Source organism: Jaculus jaculus, unplaced genomic scaffold (genome assembly GCF_020740685.1).
Source record: "Jaculus jaculus isolate mJacJac1 unplaced genomic scaffold, mJacJac1.mat.Y.cur mat_scaffold_35_1_3033546_arrow_ctg1, whole genome shotgun sequence".
Taxonomy (NCBI): Eukaryota; Metazoa; Chordata; class Mammalia; order Rodentia; family Dipodidae; genus Jaculus; species Jaculus jaculus.
Genome location: NW_025423491.1, coordinates 853,802 through 875,303, shown reverse-complemented (window position 1 = coordinate 875,303; position 21,502 = coordinate 853,802). Strand labels below are relative to the sequence as shown.

The following is a 21,502-nucleotide window of genomic DNA, read 5'->3' as shown; positions in this document are numbered from 1 at the left end:
GATCCTGGGAGCTCAGTGGACAGAGTTTGGGCCTGCGGCCAGAAGGCAAGGACTCCTTAGTGTCTAAACCTCGTCCCTTTGCTCTAGCCTACAGGAAACATCGCTGGTACTTGAGAGGCCCTCGGGAACACTTTTCTCAAAAGCCAGGGATTCTACCTGGCAAATGTCCAAAACCCCTTAAAAGATTAGCCAGACCCCTGACAGCCCTTTTCAGGGTAGCACACAGGATCAAACTCTCCTTTACTTTCTCCTCTTCCTCATTTCTCCCTTTTCATACTGCACACCTTCTAGAGCTCGAATGTTCTCTGTGCTTACTACTAAAGACTAAACAGCTGCGAGTATGTGACCGGAAGCCTCTGGCTTTTGCAGTCTGTCTCTGCAAATAGTGCAAGCCCAGTTCTGGGAACATTATTGACACTTTTGACTATTGAGTAAATTCAGTTTCCAGTCTTTAGTTCACTCATTTCCCCCTTTATTCACTTCCCAATTCCTACCTCCAGCACAGACATTTCTTGCTATTTGATCCTCCCATTCAGTCAACACCTCACCAAATGCCATTAAGGTAAGGCTCAAATGCAGACTGGAGTTGCCTGACACTTTTGTCCTCCCACACCCCAGGAGTTCTCTGGATCTCTTACCTCCAGCTTTTGCCCCCCCCACCACCACCACCAGTAGGTGAAGACTTGGGGACACCCTTCTCCACTCTTGTGATCTCTGTTTGCAGTAGACAGCCTCAGATCACTGAGATGAACTTCCAAATCAGGCACAGTTTTGGAGGAAGAGATATTTATTGAAGCTTACAGATCCAACAGAAGTTCCATAATGGCAGAAGTTGGCAACCTCTTGCAGGACCAAGCAGAGAGAGAGAGAGAAAAGCCACAAGCCAAAAACCCAAAAGACACAACACCACTATATGCAAGCACATTTAAGAACCCAGGCAGAACTCAGGCACTCTGCATATCTTTAAACTGAAATTCCAAATCTACAACCACATCTTAGGCTGGACCCTAAAATCTGCCTAGTGACTATCCTTGGGTAAAATGTCTGCAGATCTGCATTACAAACTTAAATAAACTCCTGATTATATTAGGGGCCAAAGGAGACCACAGCCCAACATGTGTATCATTTAAAAGTGGTATTGGGGGCTGGAGAGATGGCTTAGTGGTTAAGCACATGCCTGTGAAGCCTAGGGAACCTGGTTCGAGGCTCAATTCCCCAGGACCCACGTTAGCCAGATGCACAAGGGGGCGCATGCGTCTGGAGTTCGTGTGCAGTGGCTGGAAGCCCTGGCGCACCCATTCTCTCTCTCTGCCTCTTTCTCTCTCCCTGTCTGTTGCTGTCAAATAAATAAATAAACAAAAAAATTTTTTTTTAAATGTGGTACTGGGCCAACTGGTTTGAACTCCTTTCTTCTGAGATAGCCACCCAGGTACCTGGCTCTCCTGGGATTATGTAGACTTCAAACCAGTTGCCCCAATAGCACCACTGGAGGACCCCTTCTTTGCCCCTCACCCATCATAAGACTGACCATACGAAAAAGCCACACCAAAAACACCAGGATGCTCAACAAACATCAACCCAACCTGGACTTCTTCTCACTCTGGACTCTGGGGAAATACCTCTACCACATGTCTTCTTATCCTCGGGGTCTGGAAAGAAAGGTTAATGAACCACTGATCTCAAACCACTGTCCTCAGCAGACCATAAAACTTTCAAGGAACTTGGCATAAGGATCATCTGTTGCAAAGCAAGTTCATAACTGAAAGAGTAGCCAGGTTAGACTTCAAGAACTATCAGGCCCCCTGAGCACAATGGTCCTAATCCGCTCTGCTCTTAGCAGGTGATTAGCAAATAAAAGGAAAAAAAAAAAACTTCTTTTAACTCTCCCCCCATCCCTGGCCCTTTAAATCTCAAATCCCCACACTCAAGGGTGGCCTCAGTTCTAATTCCTGAGGGAGAATGGATGTGGTCCCTTAGTATTCAGAATAAAGAATAGTCTGTGTTGTTGAAGCTGGCTTTACTTCTGTTGCATTCAGGTTCACAATGCTGGCAGAAATCACCTGACCAAGCTTTGGGGGGAAAGAGGAGTTATTTTGATACAGACTTGAGGGGAAGCTCCATGATGGCAGGGAAAAATAATGGCATGAGCAGAGGGTGGACATCACCCCCTGGCCAACATAAGGTGGACAGTAGCAACAGGAGAGTGTGCAAACACTTGCAAGGGGAAGTTGGCTCTAATACTCATAAACCCACCCCTAACCATACACTGCCTCCAAGAGGCATTAATTCCCAAATCTCCATCATCTGCGAACCTAGCATTCAGAAAGCCTGAATTTATGAGGGACACCTGAATCAAACCACACCTTCTCTTCTGTAATTCTCACATGGCTCTAGTCAATCCTGAATTTCAAAAGAGTGAAATACGGAGCAGCAGACTTTATTGCAAGCAGAAAGCTCCCTTCCAGGTGGGAGAAGACTAAAAGCTGGGAGGGGTCATCTGAATGGCCTCTGGGATAGGGTTCTTATTGGTCCAGACAACATTACATCATTGCCCCAGATGTAAATGAGTGATGGACGCACAGATTTCTCATTAGTCCACTGGCATACATAGAACTTATGTTCTTTTAAGGACACCTTAAGGAACTTCCTTCTCTGGTTATTGTTGGTGGCTAACATTTTGAGGGTGGCCCCACTTGTCACCATTGACTCATACAACCAGCTTTTCCCTACAGAAATTGGCAGCATGACAACAGGAACACCCTGATCTGACAGAACAGTGCCCTACAGTGCAACCTGCCTGGGTGCTCCGATGACCGTCTGTCCTACCCTTGGCCCCAACACAAAAACAAGGCTGAAGATGCATTGGTGGAAGAGCAGTCAAACACTTCGAGGGGTATCCTTGCCATCATATCTCTGACCTGCCTGTGTCTCACTAACTCCTGTAATTACTAAAGGCCATCCTGACCAAAGTGACAGGGAAAAATCAATGTAGGTTTGATTTGTATTTCTGGGATGGCTAAGCATGCTATTTCCTTATCCCCAAATTTGTTTGTAGTTGGCCAGTACCTTCTTTTCAATGGGCTCGTCAATCAGTTGTGTTTTATTCCTTGAATGGTGTGGGAAATTGTGCCTGGTGAACTGAGCATGTGGCTGAAGGATTATTTACTGAGCTATTGCAAGTTCCTCTAGTGGGGATAAACCATACACCTCTACCTCACTTCTACATAGTTCTATTTGAACTTAGGAAGTAATTGGGGTAAGTTAAAACACAGGAACAAAGACCTAATCCCAGATGCAAATGTCCCAATACAGAAATGTGAGAAAACATAAAAACACATGGCAACTTGTTTTGAAATGAGTTCTCAGGCTGTTCTGAAACTCATGGCTCATGTGATCCTGTGCCTTGGTCTCTACAGCATGTGATATTAAAGGCACATGTCACCACAACCTGATTATTTTAAAACTTATATGACTTGATAGCAGTTTAGATGATTTTAATTTGCAAACTCGATTTTTGTCTCAATTTCGTGGCATGGAGGCATTCAAGTAGGTGGAAATTCAAATACTGCTTGCCTTCCAGGATTGCTTTAAATCTTTCCTTCTCACAGGCTGTGTAAAGGAAGATGTAATGGTCTGAGATTACACCAAGAATGACTTAATGGTGGCTGTATTGCAGTTCATATTTTTCATTATGTCAGTATTTTCCTTTGCCATCATTTTTTATTTAGCATTCCTGCTTCTGATTCATTATGAGCTAGGTATAGTATTAGAAATTCGAAATAGTTTCTAAGGCCTTATCATTTGCTGTTTACTTTGCATACATAAGTGTGGTATGAATGATATGTGTATGTATAGTGCATGCACATTTATGTTCAAATGCTCATTGTCTGCCTGGATTCATAGAGGCCAGAGAATGACAGATGCTCCCCCCAATAGTACACATCTATTTCTTTGCAATGAACTTTGTCACTGAACCCAGAGCTAGTATTTTTTGTTAAGATTGTCTGACTAGTGAGCTTTAGTAGCTGTGGCTTCTGCTCCCACAAGGGCAGGATACATGCTTGTTGGTGTTATAGGCATCTATGCCCACCTTCCACTGTTTATGTGGGTGCCAAGGAATCAAACTCAAGGTGAATCAGGCCCATTCAGGCTTTCACAGCATGCACTCTTACCCCTGTCTACTGTCTTGCTTTTCTACCCTTTGGGTTGTGGCAAAACCTTCAAACTGAAAATTTCCAGTCATCTGAAATTTATTTTCGAGGTTTGCAGAAACTGGAAATGTCCATGGCTATAGTGCTCAGATATCCAGTCTCTTAATAGCCAGCTGTCTGTTATTTCATTACATAGTTGAAGGGCAAATGAAAAAAGTACCAACATCCTCTGGACCTCATTGGGCACTACTTCAAATTACATGCTTACGTATTTAAATTCACAACAAAATATATTGGTGAATTGAAAAGTATGTTAAAACAACATTTGGAGGTGAAACAATATTTATTTGAGTATAAATATCTTTTGGCTCTTTCTATAGTTGTCTCATGTATATTAAAACTGTATATGAGTTTTACAACTCCTACCTAGTCATCTGACATCTCTACCCTGAGCTGAGACTTAGCAACTATCAAAGCAAGCTTAGGAGAAACCAAGATCACAGGGCCTGCTGTTACCATGGGGAGATTCTATAAATGTAGCTTTAAAATTAGCTACTTTGGGCTTCATGCCTTTTCCATACCTGCAAGCCCTTCCATTTCCATGCTCCAGAAAGCTCCACCCAGAAACCTTGATCATAAGGGAATCACCTAGGAACAGATAACAGATACTAGGGTTAAAAATGTCCTAGAGGAAAGTTGATCTGTCCTTTCTTTCTGTGTTGCTGCCCTGCTGGGGCGAGAGCTGCCTCAGAAAGCAAGTGGAACTCCATGACAGACATATATGAATCTCTCCAAAGCCACACTCATCTCTCATTGTTTCCTCAACAGCTGTAGTCCTGGTGGCATATTAATCTGCATATAGAGTGTTCTTTGGCTCGCCAGGGATTCATGACCTCAGTATATCTGCATCTATCACATCTGAAGACTCTCCCTGTGGCACCATTTCATTTAATTTCTGGCTTCATCTAATATTCTTATTGAGCCAATCTATGGACAGAAACCAGGCCTCTAATAGCTTCTCACATGGAAAATCAAACTTACTTGTCAGGAAACTTACTTAGAACTAACTTACTTACAGGCAACAAGAAACTGTGGAGAATTAAATGTGACAAATCTGGAGGAAAAAATTATACTGCATTATATTTTCTTTCTTTCCTTTTTTGGGGGGGTACTTATTTTTGTTTTCTGAGGTAGAGTCTAACTCTAGCCCAAGTTGACCTCAAATTCACTAGGTAGACTAAGGCTGACCTTGGACTCTCAGTGAACCTCCTACCTCAGTCTCCCATGTGCTGGGATTAAAGGTGTGTGCTACCATTCTTGGCTTTATGTTTGCTTCCTTTAAAATTTATTCCTTTGAAAGCCAGGTGTGGTGGTGCACACCTTTAATCCCAGGACTTGGGAGGCAGAAGTAGGAGGATCGCTGTACATTCAAGGCCACCCTGAGACTACATAGTGAATTCCAGGTCAGCCTAGCCCAGAATGAGATCCTACCTTGAACCCCCCCCCCAAAAAAAAAACCCAAAAATTATTCCTTTGAAAGAGAGAGAGAACGAAGCAGAGAGAAAAAGAGAGGGAGGGAGGATATGAGTACCAGGGCATCTAGCTGGTGCAAACACACTCCAGATACACACAATGCCTTGTGCATCTGGCTTACATGGGTCCTGGAGAATCAAGCCTGGGACCTTTGGTTTTGCAGGCAAGTGCCTTAACTACTAAGCCATCTCTCCAGTCCTGTGTTTGCTTTTTTAAAATGGCCTATTTATAATATTTTTCTGTGTACGAATTGACAGCTTGTGGTCATCTGAGACAGACCCTGTTCTAGATAATAGTTGTTCTATGTGTATTCCTATTTAAGCTAGACTAACTCATGAGACATTGCATCTTTCCTCTGAGGTAAGTTCATTTGTACATCACAATTCACATTTAGTGAATGAAATATTATGGACACTCCTCTGAACATGCCAGTTCAGTCTTAAACTTGACCACTTAGCTTATATAGGTTATTTTAGAATATCCAAATACAAATGGTTTCAAAAACTCCTGTTTCCTTAGTAACTATTTCTATTTTTATATCAATGGCACCCCTCTCTACACCTCTGTAAACTTGATTCATCCAGACCATCCACCCCAGCATTCCATTCAGACTTCCACATCCATATGATGCAAGAATACAGCTAGGATTTCTGATATCGATTATGCTCTCCATTACCCCCAAGAGGCTTCCCCTCCTCCATCCCCCTTCTTTATAAAAGTTTCTCTGTGGAATCAGAACTGTTGGTTCAACCCAACAAGTCTGGAAAGTAACACCACCACAGCTTTCTGCAGCAACTTGGGTATGCTGAGAGAAAGTCAGGGATCTAGGGCCAACCTCCTGTTGTGGAAATTAAGATATCTTTGCACTGAGATGAGGGAATGGCCTCTTCCTGCAGACCTTCCTCAGCACATCACTCCAGGCTCCTTTCTCAGGACAGTTTTCCTTTTCTTCCCATAAAGCCCTCTCTAACTATCCTGCACCATCTTGTTCTTTCTCTGGCTCATGCCTCCCTCCCCACTTCCATTGATTTTTTCCAGGATCCAATGCCTTTCTCTCTATGTCTTCAGATATCTCCTGTCTTTTCTGGTATTAAAATAAAGTATTGGGGCTGGAGAGATGGCTTAGCGGTTAAGCGCTTGCCTGTGAAGCCTAAGGACCCCGGTTCGAGGCTCGGTTCCCCAGGTCCCACGTTAGCCAGATGCACAAGGGGGCGCACGCGTCTGGAGTTCGTTTGCAGAGGCTGGAAGCCCTGGCACGCCCATTCTCTCTCTCTCCCTCTGTCTTTCTCTCTGTGTCTGTCGCTCTCAAATAAATAAATTAAAAACTAAAATAAAATAAAGTATTGGAGTCAAGAAATAAGTGGTCTCAGGGTCTCCATCTTTACTCCAAATTCTCACATTGAGCCCTGTCTCTTGGCTCTGAGGACCCTGGGTGACTCCCACCTGGCCCTGACCCTCAGGAGGCTACAAAATCGGACCATCCAAGGTGGATCCAAGGACCACCAGCACGTTTCAGCTACCAGGAAGTCTTGAAGATCTTCAGAGACTTAAAGGCCTCCTAGGCCATAGAGAACAGTAAATTGGTTCCAGCTCAGTAGATACAAAAGCCAGTGTATCTGGACCCTGTAGAGTCTGAGGCATGGATAGGAACACTGCAGCCATAGTGTGGTGTAGAAATGTGGTTTCATCAGATGTATTCTACCAGATGGACTAATGGGACTTTTGTTAACTTGTGCAATGAGGCCCACTTCCCAGCCTCATCAGGGTTGCCTGAATTAAAGCACTGAGAAGTAGAATCAGGACTCCTGATTCCACCCAAACACAGTCCACCTGTGCAGCATCTCTGTGTGTGCCTCTGTTTGTGTCAGTGGGTATGTTTATCTGACTGTGATCTGTCTGTGTGTCTCTGTGACTATCGTTTTCACTGTTTAAATCTGGTGTATGATTGCCACCCCCTCTTGGTCTCTGCTGTCCCAGACCATCTTTCCCTTCTGTCTCTGCATCTCACCACCCCAAGGTTGCTACCACCTGGACAGCACTGAAGATTCCCACTTTCTGGCAAGAAGACTGTTGTTAGACAATTCCTCTCCTTCAGCCAGTGTATGTCTGTGTATGTGTACCTAGAGCTTCCTGCATGCTAGGAAAAGTATCTGCCACTTAGCCACATCCTCAGTGCATTATTTAAATTTTTGTTTGGAGACATGGTCTCACTCTAAACCAGGCTGGCCCTAAATATGGAATACTCTTCTATGTCCTGCCCAACTAGCTGTAATTTCAGGCTTGCATCTTCAGGACCAACTATGTGTCCTTGAAAAAAGAAGAGCCTAGGGCATGCACTAACTACCCTTCAGCCTCCTAGGCTCAAATTAAGCCTCCCCCTGCTCAAGCCCCCTAGTGGCAGGTTTGGAGGTGGGTCTTCTGCACAAGTCCTGAATGTGTGTCTCCTTGCACTATCCCTTCTCTACACCAGAATCCTGAAGCACCACGTGGTGCCCCAAGAATGCCAGATACTCAAAGCAAAGGAGACTTGGAGAAAGGGGTTCAGAGATGGTGGGACCTATTAACTGACAGTGCAACAGGATCAGAAAATGAGCACACTACAGCCAGGACCCTACAAAGGAAGTTGCTTTCTGTGTGATCACTTCTTCCTGCTCAACTTGGCAGCAAATCCTACTTCAGAGAGAGAACGCGCAGTTAGATCACAGAAGAAGCTCATGAATCCCTGACTCTACCCCTCCATTCCTCAGTTTCCCCATCCAAACCATTCCTTCTCAGGAAGGAGACAGAATTAGAGCTGGTTGTAGGCACTGAACCCATACATTAGTCTACTGGTTGGATGCTGGAGCCAAATCTGTCTGCTCCCTCTTCATACCCAAGTGTTCAGAGACTCAAGTTCTGATAAAAATTTGAATTAAAGTTTTATACAAGGTTGAGAAGTGATTACATGGTCCAATTCCTGGATGGAACGTGTTCCACAGTTTATGGTCCTATCCTGTCTCATCTGTGTGCTAAGGAAGGCTATGAGGAATTATAAACTGATAGTTAAGGTGAGGGTTAAGATGAACAATGAAGCTAGGAATGGTACTGCCTGTATGTAATCCTGGCGCTATGGAGGCTGAGACAGGAGGACTGCCATGAGTCAGAAGCCAATCTACACAGGGAATTCCACGACAGCCTGACTTCATAGTGAGACCCTAGATCAAACACAGAACAAAAAGCCTGTTGAGGTAGCACAGCCTTTAATCTCAGCTACTAGAAGGCCACAGCTGCATTCCTACAAGTTCAATTCCAGCCTGGCATAGAGAAAAAGACCTTATGTCAAAAAAATAAAAAATAAAAAGGCCTTAAAAATGTTATAAAGGGATGAGTGATCCTGCTTCTTCCTTCATTCCTAAAACTGCAGAGGAGCTGGGGACATGTAACAGCTGCAGAGCATATAGCTTCTCATTTCGCTTCCCTGCCCTGTCATGTCCTCCTCCAAGTGCCTCTGTTGAGCTTTCGGGCACTGCTCCTTATTCCTCCAAAGTCCTCAAACACTGTTCCTCCTCTCAAGTTTAAATCTGGAGAAAAAAAAAAAAGTCATACTCCAAGTTTATGTACACTTAGTAGGCATTAAGCATTGTTCATTACTATATTTTCTCATTATTTTTATTTTGTTTTCTTTTCTTTTCTAGGCAAGCAATAACTGTAGCCCAGGCTGACCTGGAACACACTCTGCAGCCCTAAGCAGGTGTCAAACTCAGTGGCATCCACTCTTAGGCCATCACCTCTTCCCTCATACTTGTCTTCTTATATCTTCTTACTTTCTTGCCACACCCATTCTCTATCTTTTTCTTTCTTTCTTTTTCTGAAATAAATAAATAAAATATAATTTAAAGGTTTAAAAACAATCAATTTCACGTATTTCATTTTTGTTTGCAAAAAACTGAAAATCTACTCCTATTAAACTATTAAAAAAAAAGTAAGGGTTATTTCATTTGCCCTGGTGGTAACTTACTCTCTGTTGGAGAATCTGCTTCTCTTTTTCAGATAGATGCAGATCCTAAGGAGAGAGCCACCCCATCATACCTCAAAAGAGCCCCGGCTGAAACTAAAGAAGATTAGCGAAACAAGCAATGGTGCTCTTTTCCTGATGAACCAGATACCAGCACAAGGGGGAAGGAGACCAACACAGAGAAAAATCAACGCCTACCAAATCAGAGAGCCAGAACCTCAGAGGCCCCCAACACCTCATCACTGAAACAGACCAAAAATGAACCCAACATGGCTCAGGGATATTTTGTGGAAGAGGGGGTGGAAAGAATGTCAGAGCCACATGTTGGGTCATGATATGCAGAGACATTCATCGTACCAATAACTGTGGGCTAACTCCACAAGGCATGACCCATATACCTCAACAAGGAGGGGCCAAAGGGAAGGGGGTAGGTCATGGATGAGCCTAATAATGGTGCCAAACTGCCTGTATTTGCTGAATACAAAACTAATTTTAAAAAATTTTTTAAGTAGTTAATGGTGAAGATAGAATTTGGACACACATTGCCTGTTTCCTTTCAAAGCCCTTCATCTCTCCGATTATTTCCAGTCTCATGTATGCATTATCTCTCCATTCCACTAGCCCCAGATGTCATATCTTGTTGAAGCATACTCAAAAATAAAATTAACTTATAAAGCTAAAAAAAATAATTGAAAATCTTATATAATAACCCCCATATAAATATAAATTATGTCTACTCCTGTTGGTACTTATACATTGTTTATGATTTCAAATATAAACAAAACCAAATTATAGTATGTGAAAAATCTATGAAAAGAAGCAGCATTAATTTAGGCTTAGTGTCCATGAGGAATTCATTTTCATCTTGTAACAACTTAGCTATACAAGGAAGACATCTAGACTTTATTCTTTGACTATTGCCACACAACGTAGTTTTCTAATATTTATAAGTGAAATACTGCAAATGGCTAACCACATAGTGCACATGGCTATCATGCTCCAGTCATCACCCCAGACCCTGGAACTTATGACTAACCTGTTACTGGAAACTGAGTCACAAAGACATATCACCAGAGATACAGAGAATAGAAAATTTATTCATGTTGACATGGACTAAGGAGAATAACTTCCAAAGACTGAGTACTGAGCTCTGACATCACAGGAGTTTTATAGACAGTATGGCAAACAGTCTGACATCATTATGGATTCTTTACAATGGTGGGTTACAAGTTTCCAAGGTTTGTGAGCACAAACAGAAGATTCCCTAGCAATAAATCAGTGGAAAAGTACAAGAGTAGAACAGAAAGTTGTTTGTTCAGGGGTGTTTGTGCCAATGGCTACACTAACCAGATAATACAAGCAGGGTGCAGTTACATGGATAGGAAAGAGACATGGGGTCATGCTGTCTCTCTGGTATAAGCTAATGAAAACTTGTGTTTTAAAGTACTATCTGAGTCTGGTTTCCTTGTTAAATTTCTTCTGCCACAGAACTGCTGGCTGCACATCAGACTTTCATAGAAGGACATTAAAAACCTTCCAACCTCATGTTACGTGGACCAATAAAATCAGAAATTTTGAGATGTGTTTAAATGTTTCTAGGAGAATTTAGTATGAATGCAAGATCCAAAACTACTACTTTGAAACATTACTACATGCAAGTATCATCTTAAATTTATGACACAGTTTGCTGCGATGTTGTGGGATGTCATTCTTACCTAACTACCATCATTAGCTCAACTCAACATCTGCTCATTTTGTTCTTGATTGAACACAGTCCTGCAAGTGCCCTATGATGTGCTGGGAACTGCAAAACATTACTTTCTGAAGCTGCCTTATTGTACAGAGAAACTGAGCCTATAGTACACGTTCTTCCATATTCTGACATCACAAATTCATGTACTCAATGTATTATTACGTCATGAACCTGTATATTTGATGGTGGTAAGAAATAATAAACAAATGTTAAATTGGTCACTAAGTCCAAAATTTACAGTAGGGATCATTCTTCTCTCCACATACTTGGTAGCTTTTGACATATAAATGTCATATATCTGGCATCCCAGTGTTAATAGACCAGTGTCACTGCCCCAAAATTTACCTGTCATCTACTTACTGGTCATCCTTCTCTTTCCATACCCACTGCAAACAGATACCTTGGCAGCCACTGATTATTAAATGTCTCTGTACTGCCTCATTTTTTTTTTCACAATCTTATATCTTTGGAATGATGCTTCCATGTTGGATGTCCTTCTTCTCTTGGGGAGTTCTAGTCCTGTGACATGAGAATCAATCTCTCACAACCCTGCTCCCCCTCCTCATTATTTCAAACGCAGACAGAATGAGAGGCACGAGCAACTCATTAAATCACCTGCCCCCACCCATTATGTCTCCCTTTCCACCATTTTATTTACCATCCTTGTTGTCTTGTTTCTCTTTGTCTCTCTCACAACCCTGCCCTCTCTCCTTTTTCTTTTTTCATTTTGAAATGGCAACTTACTGTAAAGTCAAAATGGCCCTTGAAATCACAATTCTCATGCATCATCCTCCCAAGTGCTGGGATGAGAGGCATGAACCTTGTCTTTCTGTTCTCTTTTACTTCCTCACTCACCCCATGATTTCTTACATGTAGCACAGGCTGGCCTCAAACTAACAACCCTCCTGTCTCAGCCTGCAAAGTGCTGAGGTTGCAGATGTGCTCCCATGCCCTTCTCAGAACTTATACGAGGGAGGAGTGTAAGACTGGCACTTGCCATGCAGTTCAGCTGGTTCCGTACACTGTAACCAACACTGTCATCAAACTCACAAAAGCAATCCCACTGCCTCAGTAATAAAAAGAGAAAGGTATGTCAACGTGCCTTAATAGGCCCTTGTTATGGCCTCTTATCCCTCTACACTGGCTGACTGAATGACCATGGTCATTGACATCCCTTATTCACCTTTCTGGTGAATCCTGCAAGCAGGACCATCTATGAGGACACAGCATGTTTCCCAGGCTGAGATTTCCCTTAATCATCTCTGAGCCTCCCAGAACCAAGAAATGCCCAGTGGGGAGGGGGTCCTTGCTTTCCTTTCAGTCCAGAGGCACCATGAAACCAAATGCTTACTAAGTGTTCCTGGGAGGAGTGTGCTAAGATCCTTGAGAGATGTCTATGCCAGACCATAGTATTCTACATTCAGGGAAAAAAGGTCACAGGACAGGACAGGGGACTGTGGAAGTCACGCTGCCATAATCCTACACAGCAAGGAACAGACACAGCAGGTGAATGTTAAATCAGCTTCATCTCCAAGGCAATTCCTATACACTTGCCTTGCTGTAGCCTCAATACCCTGACAGGTAGCCAGTGACTGCACCCCATTGTTCAGTACAAACTGAGTCTTAAAAGTGGAGATTGGCTCTTCTAAGATAGCATGCAGAGAACGTGATTGGAATGACACCCAGAGCCGGTGAATGCCAGCAAGTGCACTACTACTGAACTGTATGCCTTAGTTTTTTTTGTTGTTGTTGTTATTTTTTGTTTGTTTGTTTGTTTGTTTGTTTGAGAGATCACTTCATTGCCCAGCTTTATTTGCAAGATGTTTGGTATTACAGCATGCCCCAAACTTTGTCTAGTTTCTCCTGCAGGTCTCCTCATCAACAAGATATACAGGCCTGGGCTGGAGAGATGGCTTAGCGGTTAAGCGCTTGCCTGTGAAGCCTAAGGACCCCGGTTTGAGGCTTGGTTCCCCAGGTCCCACGTTAGCCAGATGCACAAGGGGGCACATGCGTCTGGAGTTCGTTTGTAGAGGCTAGAAGCCCTGGCGCGCCCATTCTCTCTCTCTCCCTCTATCTGTCTTTCTCTTTGTATCTGTCGCTCTCAAATAAATAAATAAAAAATTAAAAAAAAAAAAGATATACAGGCCTATACTGTCTGTGTTTAATGGGAGATTTGAACTAAGGGATAGGCCACCTTAGCACTTCACCTTAACTGGGCACTGAAGAGGACATATAAGTATAGGCAGAAGGAGATGGAAGGGATAAAGCCTCTGCACACAGCTGCTCCTCAAATCTTGCATCCTTCATTAATTATCCCAGCTACACAGTCAGTTCTCTGCACTGCTAAAACCAAGACCACACACAGACACATGCATAAATAGCTCTGAGAGGGAAATTGCATAATCACAGTCACCAAGCCAGGAAGTGAGAATCCTCATCCCCGCTCATGACCTAGTGACTCCAGTACCCGGAGGAGAGGCTTCATAAGAAACATGTACTGAGCTACAGAGACTACAGACAGATGGGCCAGTGACAGTACAATTCACATGCCTAGATTAGGACAGTCAGAGAGTCACAGAGGTTCAGAGACAGGGAGATTATAGGTTCAGAGGTAAAAAACTAAAATACAAACTCAGAAGCAAATACAAAGCTTCACAGGTGAGCTATAACCTTGACCCTTGACTGTGGGGTGTAAGGAGGGGGAGGAGGGGGAGTGGGGGAGGAAAAGGGAAGGGAAGGGAAGGAAAAGGGAGAAAGAAAATGTAAAATCAGCACATACTCTCCCCTGAGAATTTCAGGTTCTTTCATATGCCCATACCAGTGCACTTGGCATTCTCTTTGCTCTATTGACAATTTATGTCAGATAGATTTTGTTTTGGGAATGGCCTGCCAATTTTGGGGTGCTCAGCAACACCCCTACCCCCACCTACAAGATGAGGTGCAGCACTGCATGTCTAACCCTCAATGAAATAACAAAAAATGACCCCTGACATGACAAAATATCTGTTGACTGGTTAAAGCAAACTCATTCCTCCTGAGAACAACCCTAGCAACACAGTCTATAGCATTTTTCTGGAAATACCAGACCAGTTGAGGAAGAAGCACAGGGGCTACTGAAGGAACCCCAAGATGGGGACCCCACGCTCTGCCCAGATATGGCGACACCCCAAATCACTCACGAGAAGCGGTCTTGATGCAAACTGCAAGAGGATTTTATTCCAAGCGCGCTGGGGCCCACCGTCGTACACCGCACAGGGGTAGAGGACTGCAGAACCCCGAATGCAGGAACAGGACAGTTTTTATAGGGTTTCTAACAAAGCCTGTGCATTAGACCAATCATTTTTTTAATATCAGGAGCCCGCAGGGTGCGAGCCAGTCAGTTTGTGCCCCCCCATAGTTTCTAAGCCAATTAGTTTAATTTGTTCAAGCCCCTCGTGGACCAATCAGTCTCTTATGACCTTGGTGGGCAGCATTTACGCAGGTCCTTGGGTGGGAGTAGCAGAGTGTGGTACCAGTCTCCTATGACCTTGGAGGTCAGCATTTGCTCAGGTCCTTGGGTGGGGGTAGCAGAGTGTGGTATCAGTCTCCTATGACCTTGGTGGTCTGAGGCAGGCTGCTACAGCTTATGGTGCAGGCTACTAAGGCTTACAGAGTGGCTATTAAGGCTTATGGTGCAGGCTATTTACAGAAACCAAATAAGTGGTTCACTTTATTACTCATTTCCTATCCTTGAGGGCTATCTCATGCCTTTTTACCTAGTTTTATATTAGGAGCGGGCTCTGATATGAGAAGAGGGATTCTTTACTTGCTTCCAACAGAGAGTAAAGCCTGGAGTTTGAGGTATGCAGGGGCCCGCTTAAGCTCCCTTTGGAGCATGATAGTATTTCTGGGCTTCTGAATTCTTGGGCCTTTCACTACATGTGTGACATGCTGTGACTTTGGTTGGATTATGGCAGGGAAGAAGCTGAACAATTCTAAGTGGCCACCAAGTGAACCACCTCAATCTGATGGAATGGGCAAGAGAATACAGGCCAGAATGGGGAAGAATTTCTGGATTCCGAATAGGCTGGACTACCCACTTCCTGGAACCATACTGATAAGAGTGATAAGGGGAAAATACAGACATATTGGTTTTTATAAAGGAATCTAAGCAAATGCTGTTCATGGTTTATATGGTCTTTATTTTATAATTTTTAAAAATATTTCCTCCTTTCTTTTTTTAAGTATTTTTAATTTTTACTTTATTTATTTATTTGAAAGCAGAAAGAGACAGAGAAAACAGGCACAGAGAGAATGGGCTTCAGGGCTTCCAGCCACTGCAAATGAACTCCAGATGCATGCACCCCCTTGTGCATCTGGCTTATATGGGTGATGGGGAATCCTAATCTAGGTCCTTTGGCTTCACAGGCAAGTGCCTTAACTGCTAAGCCAAGTCTCCAGCCCCTGTCTTAACTTTTGATCTAGATATAATCTAAATGGAGATTCAGAGGAATGTAAGGGCTACTAGCTTTGGTTTATATGAAACCCTCACTACAAGGAGAGAAGAGACCGTAAGTCCACAAGGAGACATACAGAACCAGTAACACCATAAATCTCAAGGTCATGACTGATTACTTGTCAAAAAAAAAAATTGAAATGACTGCCTTTATCTCCCCTCCTATATTTGCTGTTAGCTATAGATGAAACAAATATATCTCTAAGAAAAGAATCCTTTCTTGTCCCAAATTGCCAGCTCTCTCAATAGAACACAAGTTTAAAGTTGAATTCCTCCTGTCTTTGCTCACTTGTCACTGAAAGTACAAGGATGAATTCTGGTTTCAGGAACACAGGATCACTGATATAGATGACAGTTGTGGGAAGAAAGTCAGGATATTCTGAAATCACCAATCAGTGCGGTGAGAGAAAAATGATGGAACAAAGATTTCATACACAAGGCCAACTTCTCATACTTTAGACCCTAAAGAGATAGATGCATCAGAGCCCTGAACAATGTCCCAGCTTCACAGGCAGTCTGAACTTGACTTCCTGTTTCTCCTTCTGGTTACTCTTTCCTCCACATCACCTTGATGACCAGACCACAGTAGAGGAGAACCCAGCACCAAATTCCAGAACGGGGAAGTTGAGATGAGAATGGTAACTCATCCTGCACAAGGCATGTGTCTCTCCTCCCTGTAAGGAAGACCATACCTACCTACTTCTGTCCTGGTGGTCTGAATTCCACAAACTCCAGGTCCAACATCTGGTCTTTCAGATCTTATTGCCAACTCAAAGTGCCATCTCCAAAGTAGAAACCCAGGGCCCAGCTTCCCAGGATGTCCTCACTGTGAGAAACGGGGTGATGGGTTTGTTTGTCTTTGGAGCTCTACCCACTGTCTGTCTCTTTTCTCCTGTCCAGGTGGCTAGGAAGACACACCATGCATGTAATTTTAATGAAGGTCCCATTGTATACTGCCTGTTGTCTCATATTTGAGCTGTGTGATTCAGGCCACTTTGTTTATTATATCACAGAAAACATCCTTGTTCTGGGAGGTTTGATATATGCCATTGCAGGAAGGTCTTACACATCCACGTATCAAAGGAGGACTCTAGGGAGATGGATAAAGCTATTTCCTTGCAAGATTGACAGCTCCACTTCAATTCGCCACCATGCACATGCACACAGCAAACCCACTCCAAGGCAATGAGAAGTTGAGCCAGGAGAACCCAGAAGCTCGCAGGCCAGCGTGAACGGTACACATGAAGCACCAAAACCAAATAATTCACCCCGTAAAACAAGTGAGACCTTGTGTCAAGCAAAGTGGAAATTGCCCTCAGACCTCCATATATACTCTATGGCATGCACATTCACACACAAGATACTTGAATCACATCAGTAATGTCATCTTCCTCTAAATTCCCATATACACCCTTAGTATCACATTAACCAAGCAATCTGAAGATCTCATCCAAATAAGAGGTTAGGCATCTCTGTGCCTGAAATACACTGATGTTTCTTTCCATTAAGTCCCTAACCTATTCTTCCCTTCATGAAGTGTCAGGAATTTCCTGACACCAGTCTGCCCCTCCCAAACTGTCATCTCTTCAAAGGTCTAATGACTTCTCTAACATTCTCTATCTGCCCATCACCACCATGTGTACTTTAGCTAGACACCTTTTCCCAAATTAGAGTGAGCTTATTAAACTTAGGACATTCCCAATTTTCGTAATCACACTCAGTAGTGTTGGATATTCATTTCTCACACCCCAAAGGCTTTTAGAGTTTTGGGTTTAGGCCAGAGACTAGTAAAGCCAAGACTTCACTTACTCTCCTTCCTGCTTCTCCTTATAGCATTTAGTACCTCACACTGCTGGTTTTATTTTCTATTCATATACATAGGAAAATGAAGGCAATGCCTGTAAGCACAACACACTTACAAAATTGGGATGGAGAGGTGAAGATACTTGTGAGTGGCATGCTGGAGCTGGCTTTGGGCTGTGGCCAGGCCTATCACCAGCGGTCCTGGCAGCACCACCTGGTGAGTTCACATGGCCCCTCTACCCTGCCTGACCCTCCTACCTGATGCTGAGAGGTCTCACTTATAAGCAGATCACCAGGGTTGCTGCCTTCTTCACCATCTCACTAGATAGAGGCCCAGGAAAATGAATTCTGCTGCTACCTTCTTATCATTTGCACCTCCCTGCCTTTAAGTTTACAGTTTCTACAGTATTCTGATAGATCTTCAGCATTGTGATGTCACAGGCTATCTCACCTGCCCCTAGCATGGAGGAAGGCAGAGCCATCCACCATTCCTGACTGGAGGGCGGCTTCCAGAGGGGAGTGGGCTGCAGCTGTACTGAAGCAGGGACTTTGCAGCTCACAGAGCAGTTGCAGGACTCCTGGGGCCTGAGGAGGCTTCATGCCTTCCGCATGCTTACTGCGTGTGCCTGACAGCACCGTGGTCAACCCACAGGGACAGACTGAACTCAGGCCTGGGCTTGGCAGCCCTGCCCTGCTTCCCTTGCTCTTCCTCCCTTTTGTCCTCTCTTTCTCTTCTTCTATTTCCCTTTTTTCTCCCTCCTTTCTCTCCCAGTCTGCCTCCTTCCTTCCCTCTCCCTCCTTCACTCCCTCCTTTCTTCTTTTCTTACTTCTTTCCATTCTCCCTTGCCCCCTTTTCCTTTCTTCCTTTTATTCTCCTCCTCTTTCCCCTCTTTCCTTCCGTCTTTCTCTCCCTCCCCCCTCTTTTTCCATCCCACGCTCATTCTTTCCCTCCATTCTTCACCCTCTTCCCCTCTTTTCTCCCTTTCTTCCTTCCTTTTCATCTTCTTTTCTCCCTTTATTTCCTCTTTCCTGTCTCCCTTTTTTTCTCCCTGTCTCCCTTTCCTCTTTCCTCCCCTTCCTCCCTTTATCTTCCCCTCTCCTTTCCTTTTTGCTCTTGAGTGTTCACACCGGGTCATTTATATACTCCAGACTTGCCCTCAACCTTTGACCCTCCTACCTCAGCCTCCCACCGCGGTTCCCGGAGCGCACCGCACCCAGCTTTCGCGGGCCGGGGTTCGGCATGAGCGTGTGGGCGTGTCTGTGGTCTGTGTGGATGGATTCATGTTCCAGGGCGCAGCTCTGGAGCTCGGTGCGGGTCCCGACCAGCCCATCCCCTGGGCTCCTCGCAGCGCCTCCCGGGGAGCCCCGCGGCCCTGCGCCATCCTCCCACCTGCTGCGGGGCGCTCCCGCTCGTGCACAGACCGCCACGGCCGCCGCCTCCGCCATTCCCCAGAACAGCCTCAGGAAAAGGCACGCCGCCGCTTCCTCCGCACCGCTCACGCCCTCGCCCTCTCACTTTACTGTTTGCTGAGCGCTTTCCCTGGCTTCGTACACGCCACCGCCGCCTCCTCCGCCCGGCCAGGCTGCTGGACAGAGGCTGAGGAGAAAGAAGCCCGGGCTCCCGCCTTTTACAAGTTCACAAGTTCTCTCAGGAGGCGCGGCTTGTGGCGCAGCATTGTGACGTCACGGAAAGTTCCACCTGCCTGTGAGGCGGGGGAGACCGGAGCCGCCCACGGGGGGACGGGCAGCAGATGAGTGGGGTGCAGCTGTCATGGCGCGGGGACTTTGCAGCTACCAGAGCTTGTGCGCCCCACCAGGCACTCCGACAGCAGATGCAGGAGCTCCTGAGACCTGAGGTGCAACTGTGTGGAAGTAGCGACTTCGCAGCTCAAAAAATCCTGTGTGTCCTTCACATATCCAGAGAGCAGATGAAGGGGTTCCTGGGGTGCATGCGTGTTGAAGCAGGAATATTTTTCTTTCTTTCTTTTTTTTTCTTTTTTTGATTTTTCCAGGTAGGGTCTCACTCTAGCCCACGCTGACCTGGAATTCACTATTTAGTCTCAGGGTGACCTCAAACTCACAGCGACCCTCCCACCTCTGCCTCCCATGTACTGGGATTAAAGGTGCCCCCCACCATGCCCGGCCCTGAACCAGGAGCTTTGTTATTCTCAAAGTCTGTCTGCCCACTGACCCAGAGAGCAGATGTAGGGGTTCCTAGCACCTGGGGTGCAGCTGTACTGAAGCAGGTTTGCAGCTCACAGAGCTTGTGCTCCTTCCGCAACCTGGGGCCTGGAGGCCTGGTGTGATGGTGTGACTCGGGGGGCAGAAGTTCCCACAAGGCAAACTCTGTGTGCCTGACAGCACTATGGTCAACCTACAGGTATTGACTGTGCTAAGGCAAGATTCTGCAGCCTGCACTCCTTTCCTTGTCCTTCCTTCCTTCTTTCTTTCCTTCCTTTCTGTCATTTTTCTCCCTCCCCCTCCTTTTTCTCCCATTCTTTCTTCTCTCCCTTACTCCCTCCTTCCTTTCTTTCCTTCTTTCCATTTTTATTCTCACCTATTTCTTCACCCTTTCTTCCTGCCACCCTTTCCCCTTCTTTTTCGCCCTTTCTTCATATTATTCTCCTTTCCTTTCCTTACTTCCTTTCTTCTCTTCCTTCATCCCTTTATCTCTGGATTGCTGGGAGCCCAGAGGCCTGGTGAGAACTCCATCTCATGTCTCCTCTGTGCAGTCAGGATCAAGATGTTGCCTTCCTCTCTTGCAAAGTTATGGCACACAGAAGGCAAGTGATAGACATGAAAAACTGGAATGGAGAAGCAAATAGAGGGTGTGTGTGTGTGTGTGTGTGTGTGTGTGTGTGTGTGTTGACAGTGATGTGATGGAAAGCAACCCTGAGAATGGGCAGTATATCTCACCAACTGAAGTGATCACTGTTTATGTTGAATGTATATGTAATTGCAAGAGAGGAATCCCACAGGGAAGTTCCTGTCTTTATGATGTCTGAAGGGATTTATAACTAGTACTAAGCTTTTACAGCATCCTAATGCAGAGACAAAGCACCAAGTAAAGGCTAATTACAAATAGCTAGGCACTGCTGCTCCTGCCAGGCCCAGGAGTCAGGCAAGTGAAAGGGAGAGAAGGGCCTGGGTAGACCACACAGGTGCTTAGGTGATGGTGGGGAATTTGGGGAAGCCACTACTGGAAAACTAGATTGGACTTGGCCAGGAAGGGTGTTGTTGGCTGGAATGAGGTGCTGATCACAGACATTCCTCTCTCACTGTTTAAGGTTGTGGGCTGGAATAATGACTTCTAGTGAAAAGTCCCTCAGTAGGCTGTGGAGACAATGCATTTGGTGAATGTCTAGTGTGGGGGAGAAAAGTGGCTCCTGGACACTAGTATAATATATAAAAAGCATCTAGAAGCAGGAAATCAGGCTAGAGACATGGGATGAATAGTATAATGTGTGGGGAAGATGAAACCAGGATTTTCAGCAGCTGCTTGAAAACTCGAGCTGATCCCAGCTTAGAGATAATTTCCAAACACAGTGGATCTTGCTCTTTAGGTCTCTAAATCTGGAGGCAGGCATGTGGAAGCAAGACAGGCAGAGGGGTATGGGCTATGGTGGTGATGGTCCAAAAATGGGAAAAGATCTGTGATCCAGAAAGACTTCTTGGAAGAGGGAGTTGGGAAGCTGAAAGGATGAGCATAGTGATATTAACCTGTCATGCCAGCACTCATGAAGCAAAGGCAGGAGAATCATGAGTTCAAAGCC

General features: G+C 44.8%; 1 protein-coding gene across 21 annotated transcripts in view; it reads right to left on the bottom strand.

Moving 5' to 3' along the window:
* The window catches only part of LOC123457310 (zinc finger protein 809-like), a 93,478-nt gene extending 73,973 nt beyond the window's left edge, over window positions 1-19,505 (bottom strand). For 3 of the 21 annotated variants that reach the window (XR_006634971.1, XM_045141285.1, XM_045141286.1), the window contains exon 1: window positions 19,120-19,503. The gene's annotated coding sequence lies outside the window, so the exon portion shown is untranslated. Of the gene's footprint in view, window positions 1-4,732; window positions 4,800-16,622; window positions 16,746-19,119 lie in introns of those variants that run through there. The other 18 variants (XR_006634983.1, XR_006634980.1, XR_006634982.1 and 15 more) reach the window with 16 other exon arrangements.
* Window positions 19,506-21,502: the final 1,997 nt, after the last annotated feature.